Source organism: Andrena cerasifolii, chromosome 15 (genome assembly GCF_050908995.1).
Source record: "Andrena cerasifolii isolate SP2316 chromosome 15, iyAndCera1_principal, whole genome shotgun sequence".
NCBI classification, from domain to species: domain Eukaryota; kingdom Metazoa; phylum Arthropoda; class Insecta; order Hymenoptera; family Andrenidae; genus Andrena; species Andrena cerasifolii.
The window spans coordinates 3,539,383-3,546,320 of record NC_135132.1 but is presented as its reverse complement, the minus strand read 5'-3'; the positions used below and the strand labels follow the sequence as shown (position 1 = coordinate 3,546,320).

Sequence of the window (6,938 nt, the reverse complement as noted above, 5' to 3'; positions counted from 1 at the left end):
TTACTATTATAATAATTATTGTTACTCGTAGTTGCTGTACCTTTCTTAACTTTTGGGTTGAAGAAATTCAAGTACCTCCTTCTGTGGAATGAATTTTGTCGTTCTACAAAATTTTCAGTCACTTAAATTTACTACGATCTTGCTAAATTTTTCTCTCGATTATTAGTATACCACTTATTATTTTCAACTCGATTTTTATTCATTAAAGACAGAGGCGGATCCAGGAGCCTTTCTTGGACGGGGCGAAATGTGCAAAAGTACATTTTCGGACCTTCTTTTACAAGATTTAAAATTTGCGTGTGATTTATATTTTAATATCTTTATCTGATACTATAGCCTAAATAATTAAATTCACATTAACTGTTTATATATTATAAGAAATCGGAATAATTGCAGTACCTGTGATTAAATAATACGTTTTAAGGTAGGCTCTCACTGCGCCTCGGCTCATTTTATTCTGCCTATGTTTTTCTTATGTAGTTTGACAATTTGACGCACACTGCGCCTCGCCTCGGTGCGACTCCGAGCCGCGGATTCTTCCTCGAGAATATTTTGAGGACTAGAGGCGAGGCGAGGCGAGGCTGGGTGTGAGCCTACTGAATTGACGACTGCACAGGAAGAGTTTCTCTGAGTAACTGACCAAACACATGAACCGAGGCAAGCTCAGATAACTTCAGGTAGGGGGTCATCCTTAAATTACGTAAGGTTTTTTGGGGGGGGGAGGGGGTCACGAATTTCTTACGTTTTCTTACAAGGGGGTGGAGGGCGAGTCAGGTAGCGTCTTACGTAATATTTATTTACCTAATTTTCAATAAATACAAATTCTATCATTAATATTCCAGAAAAGTAGTTTTAGTTTAATTGTCTCGAAACTGAGATAAATGAATGACAGTGGCGGACGAAAGATAGTTTACACCTTTTAAAATTGCATAACTTTTTTAGAAATGGTCCAAACGACTTGAGTTTTTTTGAGAAGCTGGAAGGATTAGTTTGCTAAGTGGCGCGTTTCGTCGTTTTGAAAAAAAATGCAATTTGTCGGAATGGTAAAAAAAATAGTAAAGGTCGTTTTCAACTTTTTCCAGTAATAAGAATTAAAATCCTGAAAATTTCATCAAAATCGGCTAACGTTGCTCTGAGCTACAACCGCTTGAAGATCGCAGAATAAGGTCGAAAATCGCTGATTTCGGAATTTCACGATTTTTAAATTTCCATTACAGGTTCGGAAGAAAAAGTTGGAAAAACCACCTTTACTATTTTTGTTCGCTACTCCGACTAATTACAATTTTTGTTCAAAACGCCGAAATGCGTCACTTAGCAAACTAATCCTAGCTTCTCAAAAAAACTCAAACTTTCTTTCGTCCGCCACCATATATAAACCTTTAAGCGAATTTTAATAACTGAAAAAAATAAATGTAAAAAATATTACGTAAGCAGGGGGTTCGAATATCAAATCTTACGTATTCTTATACTGGGGGTGGGAAGGGGTAGGAATTCGCCAAAATTACCCTTACGCAATTTAAGGACGGCCCCTAGGGAAAAACCGAGCCGACGCAAGCCTATTAAGGGCGAATTCCACTTACGCCCAAATCGCCCGTAGTTTTCGTTTAAAAATTTATGCAAATCTGAAATATGGAAAAGAAATCTGTGAAAAAGCTGTTATCGGAAAATACAGGTTTTAAAATATAAATTACGATTTAACATATAATTTATGATATTAATTTTATTACAAAAAGGGAAAATTTCTACGGTCATGGGCGCGGGCGATTTGGGCGCAAGTGGAATTCGCCCTTAGATGTGAGTGCGAAAAGGAGTTGCGCCGAGGCGAGGCGCAGTGAGAGCCTACCTTTATAAAGAGAACAGGACTGTGGAGTTGATCGACGTACATTTGTTTCGAGAGGGGACAGAGGTCGATCCTTCTTCGGCCGATTTGTAATAGTAGCATTGTCTCTAGACATTTTCAGGCGATATGTATTCTGGAAACGTTCTAAAAACTTCCATGCACTAGCGAGCAGGCCCGCTAGGCATGCAAGCCGCGAATAGCTCGGCAAATATATATTGTCAACACATTAAGTACATACCTAACAAATTTTTGCAAAATGTGACATAATATTTTTATATTTCATTACCCTTTGGGGAGGGGCGATCGCCCCACTCTGGATCCGCCCCTGATTAAAGAGGAGTTCTGCTTCGAGATCGAAGTATTTTACGAAACTATTTGGCGACGTTCCATTTTGAATTTATTATCGTACCAAAACTTGTATATTTTATGTGTAATATATTTTTCGACGGGACTAGTACAGTACGTTACAAAATTCCTTCTTTTTTTTTAGTTTCGAATAATTTTGTAAATAACTCAATGTTTTCCTGCATCTCGAACAGAAGTTTTATAATGAATTACGAATTAGACGTATCAACTCCAGAATGTAAAGCAATATATACATACACACACATACAGAGTATTTCATAAGACATGGTGTATCCAAGAAAGAAGATATTCCTATAGCCAAAAATAAGATGAGTCTTGATCTTTTCTTAACCCAAGTCTGTTAACCTTTTGGAATAACAATGCTTCGATTTAAAAATAACCAATTATGTATTCGTGATATACTTACATTACAATAACGATACTTCTCTTAATAATTTAAGGAGGAAGAACAACACATTTTATATACTCTTCATTTTTACGTCTTAATAATCAACAAAGTGTTAGCCATAGTATGGCGGGAATGGCTGAAGCTAAGTAATTAATACGTGGGAACTTATATATTTGAAATTATAAAGGGTTGTATAGAATGATCGCGATAGCCTAGACATATTAATTATCGTCGTGAAAAATCTGTTGAATAATGATTAAAGAAAAATGTCAAATGCCATCTTATTTTTCATGCAAGAGTTTTATATTTTTTGAATATACCACCTTTTATGAAGCATTCTGTACATATGTTATGTACAGAATGTCCCAGGAAATATGGCGTGGAAGTGTAATTGTTTGATAATAGTCCTGTGAAAAAAAACTACGTACTGATAAAATAGTTACATATTTATTTATTGGGCCTCTTAATCTTTTCCGCGGGAGTTATGTGATATTTAAATGTAAAAGGATACAACAGTCAATTAATCATATCGGTTACATTGTAGCTTCGATTTTCTTTATTTTTAAGGTCGCATTATGAACACCAAAATCCAAATTCCCTTGTGGAAGGTGAAATAATTATGTGATAATTTCGTTAGCGATAAAGTCAAGCGATTTAAAACGTAGCGAGTAGTTTTTTTTATGAGAATACTCGCAGAAAAATTGCACTTGCTCGTCATATTTAGTGGGACTTGCTGTGTATATAAGTACGTACGTATGTATACAAGTGTGTATGATGTACGTGTATATATCTACGTGTATAGGCGGATCTCGAATTAACAAAGCAAGGGAGAGTAATATTTACGAAGGAAACATTCTTTTTATGAATACGATTTGTAGAAATGTACAAACACGAAAATTTTACATGAATATATAGAGCACGCAGAGCATGTACTTAGAAACAGATGCATATAACATCTTGCAGAGCAATTTCGCGGTGCACGTAAATACATAATTCTTTAATTGTGAATACGCGAAGTGTTCCTAATTGCTAGCTACTATTTGCACTTTCATTTATCGCAATTATTATTTCTGCTCCCCTTGAAAAGTTACAGGTGTATAGCTACAGTAGATCCCCGTTATGAGCTCGTTTTTACCTCCCGTTGACAGCCCGGCGACTATCCCCACCTTGGAAGCCTGCGGACGAAAGTGAGAGAACCCGACAACGAGCGAGAGGAAACGAAAGAGTCGACGCAGCCACTGCGCCGCGCGGAATCATGTCCGCAACTCACTATAAGCTCGCCGCCAGCCCCGTTCGTCGGGCTCATAACGGGGATTTACTGTACACAGGCAGAGTTGGGCATTATTTGACTAAATTGTTCTTCGACTAACCTTCGAATAAAAATTTCGAATACAGTGAAATTATTCGAGGATAACGAATAAATTTTTAGTCGACTAAATTTTTAGTCGTTATTCGTTATTCGAAGGACCGCCGTGGCGACTAAACGTCACGAATAAGCCGCTTCGGCTCGAGTAGGCATACTCGAAAAGTGTTCCCCTTCCCTCATGATACCCCCCGCGGCCCGGCCGGGGGCCGAGGGCCTTGGGCCCCTACAAATTTGGTCGACTAAAAATTTATTCGTTATTCTCGAATAACTTCACTTTATTCAAAAATTTTTATTCAAGTTCATTCGAATAAAAATGTACTCGAATAGAAATTTATTCGACTAATGCCCAACTCTGTACACAGGAGTATAGAATCCTGATTTCATTCATATTTAAAGTGTGCAAGTACAAATCACATAATAAGAACAGCGTGCATCTGGAAGTACAGCATATTTCATGAAAATGGTAAAACTGGTAGAGATTTGCCTTGTAAAAATAAGATGATATCTTATGTGTTTATTTGCATCCTACTAAATTTGTATATCGTCAATACGCAAGTAGAACATATAGTTTCTTTGGTTAATTCATTTGAACTCTAATGGGTTTTATATCTTATTTAAAATTAAGAGTGTACACATTAGACTTTCTTTCTCTACACTGGATGTTGAGAGAAGTATTAGTTCTCTGCATAGAGATAGATATTTGTATAATGCCCTTTGCTCAATATTTTTTTCTCCTATGTTTACTATTAACTTTTATACCATGTTCTTCTCGTTTTAAATTATTATAATTGTAAAAGTATGTTTAACCAAAGCATACTAAAAGCTCGTAGCGGTCAATAAACTAATCATAGTTGCCTATTAATTCTTTGAACTCAGAAAACTAAAGAAAATTCTCAAGTTCAAGATTTCAGTTATTATTGAACGAAATAAACAATAATGAATGTACAAAAACGTAAGAAAATATCTATGGCATGTAGCTAGTAATAACATTTCATATATTATTCATACAAGCTACTTGCTATAATTGAACGAAAACACAAATGTGCCTCCAATACTTCGTAATGTTCAGTGTTTATTATACCTTCGTAATTCATACCTACATCGTAGGATTAATTTTGTACAGGGTGTGTAGAAAGTAATGGTCATGGCTTTTACAGGCGAGTCTACGTATCTCTAAGTGGATACAGGTTCGTTAAAAAGTAAGATTCAACGGAAATCACACGTGGTAAATGAATCTAGGGGCGGTTTTAGCATACTCGGCACCCCGGGCAAGATTATCATGGCGCCCCTCCAAGGGCACGAAAATCAATTAGCAGAACGGATATAAATGAATAAACGCATACAGCGGCGCCCCTACAGATTTAGCGTCCCGGGCGGTCGCCCCCCCCCCCAAAGCCGGCCCTGAATGAAACTTTTCTTCTCAAAAGATTGTTGAAGTTTTGGCCAATTAGATCGTTCAGAGTTGCTTGTGGGGGCGGAGGGATTCCCCTACTTTTCCTCGAACAAACTGTGAAGGTTTCTATTTATGGTATTAGTTATTAACCAAAACTTTTAACCACTTTTGTTTATAAGCAAACTGTCCGTTCGCAGTATATAGTTACACTGGAATATTTTATTATCTTGTCAACTATAATACGTGAAATAAAGAAATTTGACCTTGAAATTTAAGATTAAAATGATTTTGCGAAAATAAAATTGTTCTTATAAAACGTAGAGTCATCCTTAAGCCATAATCATTAACTTTTTTATATGCTGTATGTTCTGATAGAAAAATGAGTTCTAATCGAAACTATTTTACAGAGAACTGTATTGCAAACTGCTCAAATATGTTAAATTACTTCTTTCTTCTAATTCTTCTTCGCAACTTCTCCCAAAGAAACGCCCTCGCATACAGTAAAAATGCCCGAGCATGAAATTTTTTTCACGTGATCTTACATACTCCGAGGTGTCGCATCCGAATTCTGGGATGAATTTAGCGATCCTGAGTTTCGCGTCCGCATCTATAAGACGTCAATGTTTTAGTTCAGGGTTGACTAATTGGTGGCTCGCGAGCCACCGGGGGCACCTCCGCCTTGCTACCGCGCTGAACGGCCCCCCACCATACCGACCAGACTCTGACGATCGCAGTCGAGTCCTCCTTCTTTGCTTCTCTTTTTGACTGCAATCGTCAGAGTCTGGTCGGTATGGAGGGGGGCCGTTCAGCGTGGCAGCAAGGCAGAGGTGCTCTCGGTGGCTCGCGAGCCACCAGTTAGTCAATCCTGTTTTAGTTGAATTAAAATTTTGTAAATTAGGATCTTCAAGAATCTCATATGCATCACAATTTATGTGCACAATTCTTTGTCTATGACGTAGTGTAAAATAATTTAGGAAACATCAAGACAGTATTTTATTTTCTTCATAGGCGTAGTATTTTTTAGACACCCTGTGTGTGGGGCATGCCACGATGGCTAACCAAGCCGAGCAGTTGAAGAAAAGATAGGAATATCCTTTGGTCGCGGATGGCATTATTAATAAAATTGTCATTTGCGATGCACTATACTAATTACATAGCTTCAGGCTCTATATTAGTTATTCACACGAATAGACAAAATAGAGCATGTGGACACGACTTAATGAATCATGTGCGACCACAAGTAGTCTCTTGAAAGACAACAGATATACGTATATGTATGTTCGTATGATTACACAAATTGTTGGATATATTATATATGTATGCATATGTACATGAGCAAATATATTTCGCTTCGTTAATTCGAGATAAGCCTGTGCAGAGAAATCAGCGATTTATAAAATTCCGTTTCTTGTAACACTCTAATACTGCCAAACGAAGGAGTACTCGAACTGTTCGAACGTGTTTTCGTAGATTCGACGGAATCGTATGTCAACAAGAGGGACGCAGGGGTAAAAGAATGATGTAAATCGTTCAGGATTTCGAATAATACTATAAACGGTGCGAAAATAAAATACTTAATACCGTA

The 6,938-nt window shown here is 37.1% G+C and overlaps 1 long non-coding RNA gene across 1 annotated transcript; it reads left to right on the top strand.

The window, feature by feature from the left end:
* The first annotated feature begins 737 nt into the window (after window positions 1-737).
* On the top strand, window positions 738-6,938 carry LOC143376803 (uncharacterized). Its single transcript, XR_013087159.1, has 2 exons — window positions 738-5,981; window positions 6,228-6,938. It is a non-coding gene; the product is annotated as an uncharacterized LOC143376803 (long non-coding RNA).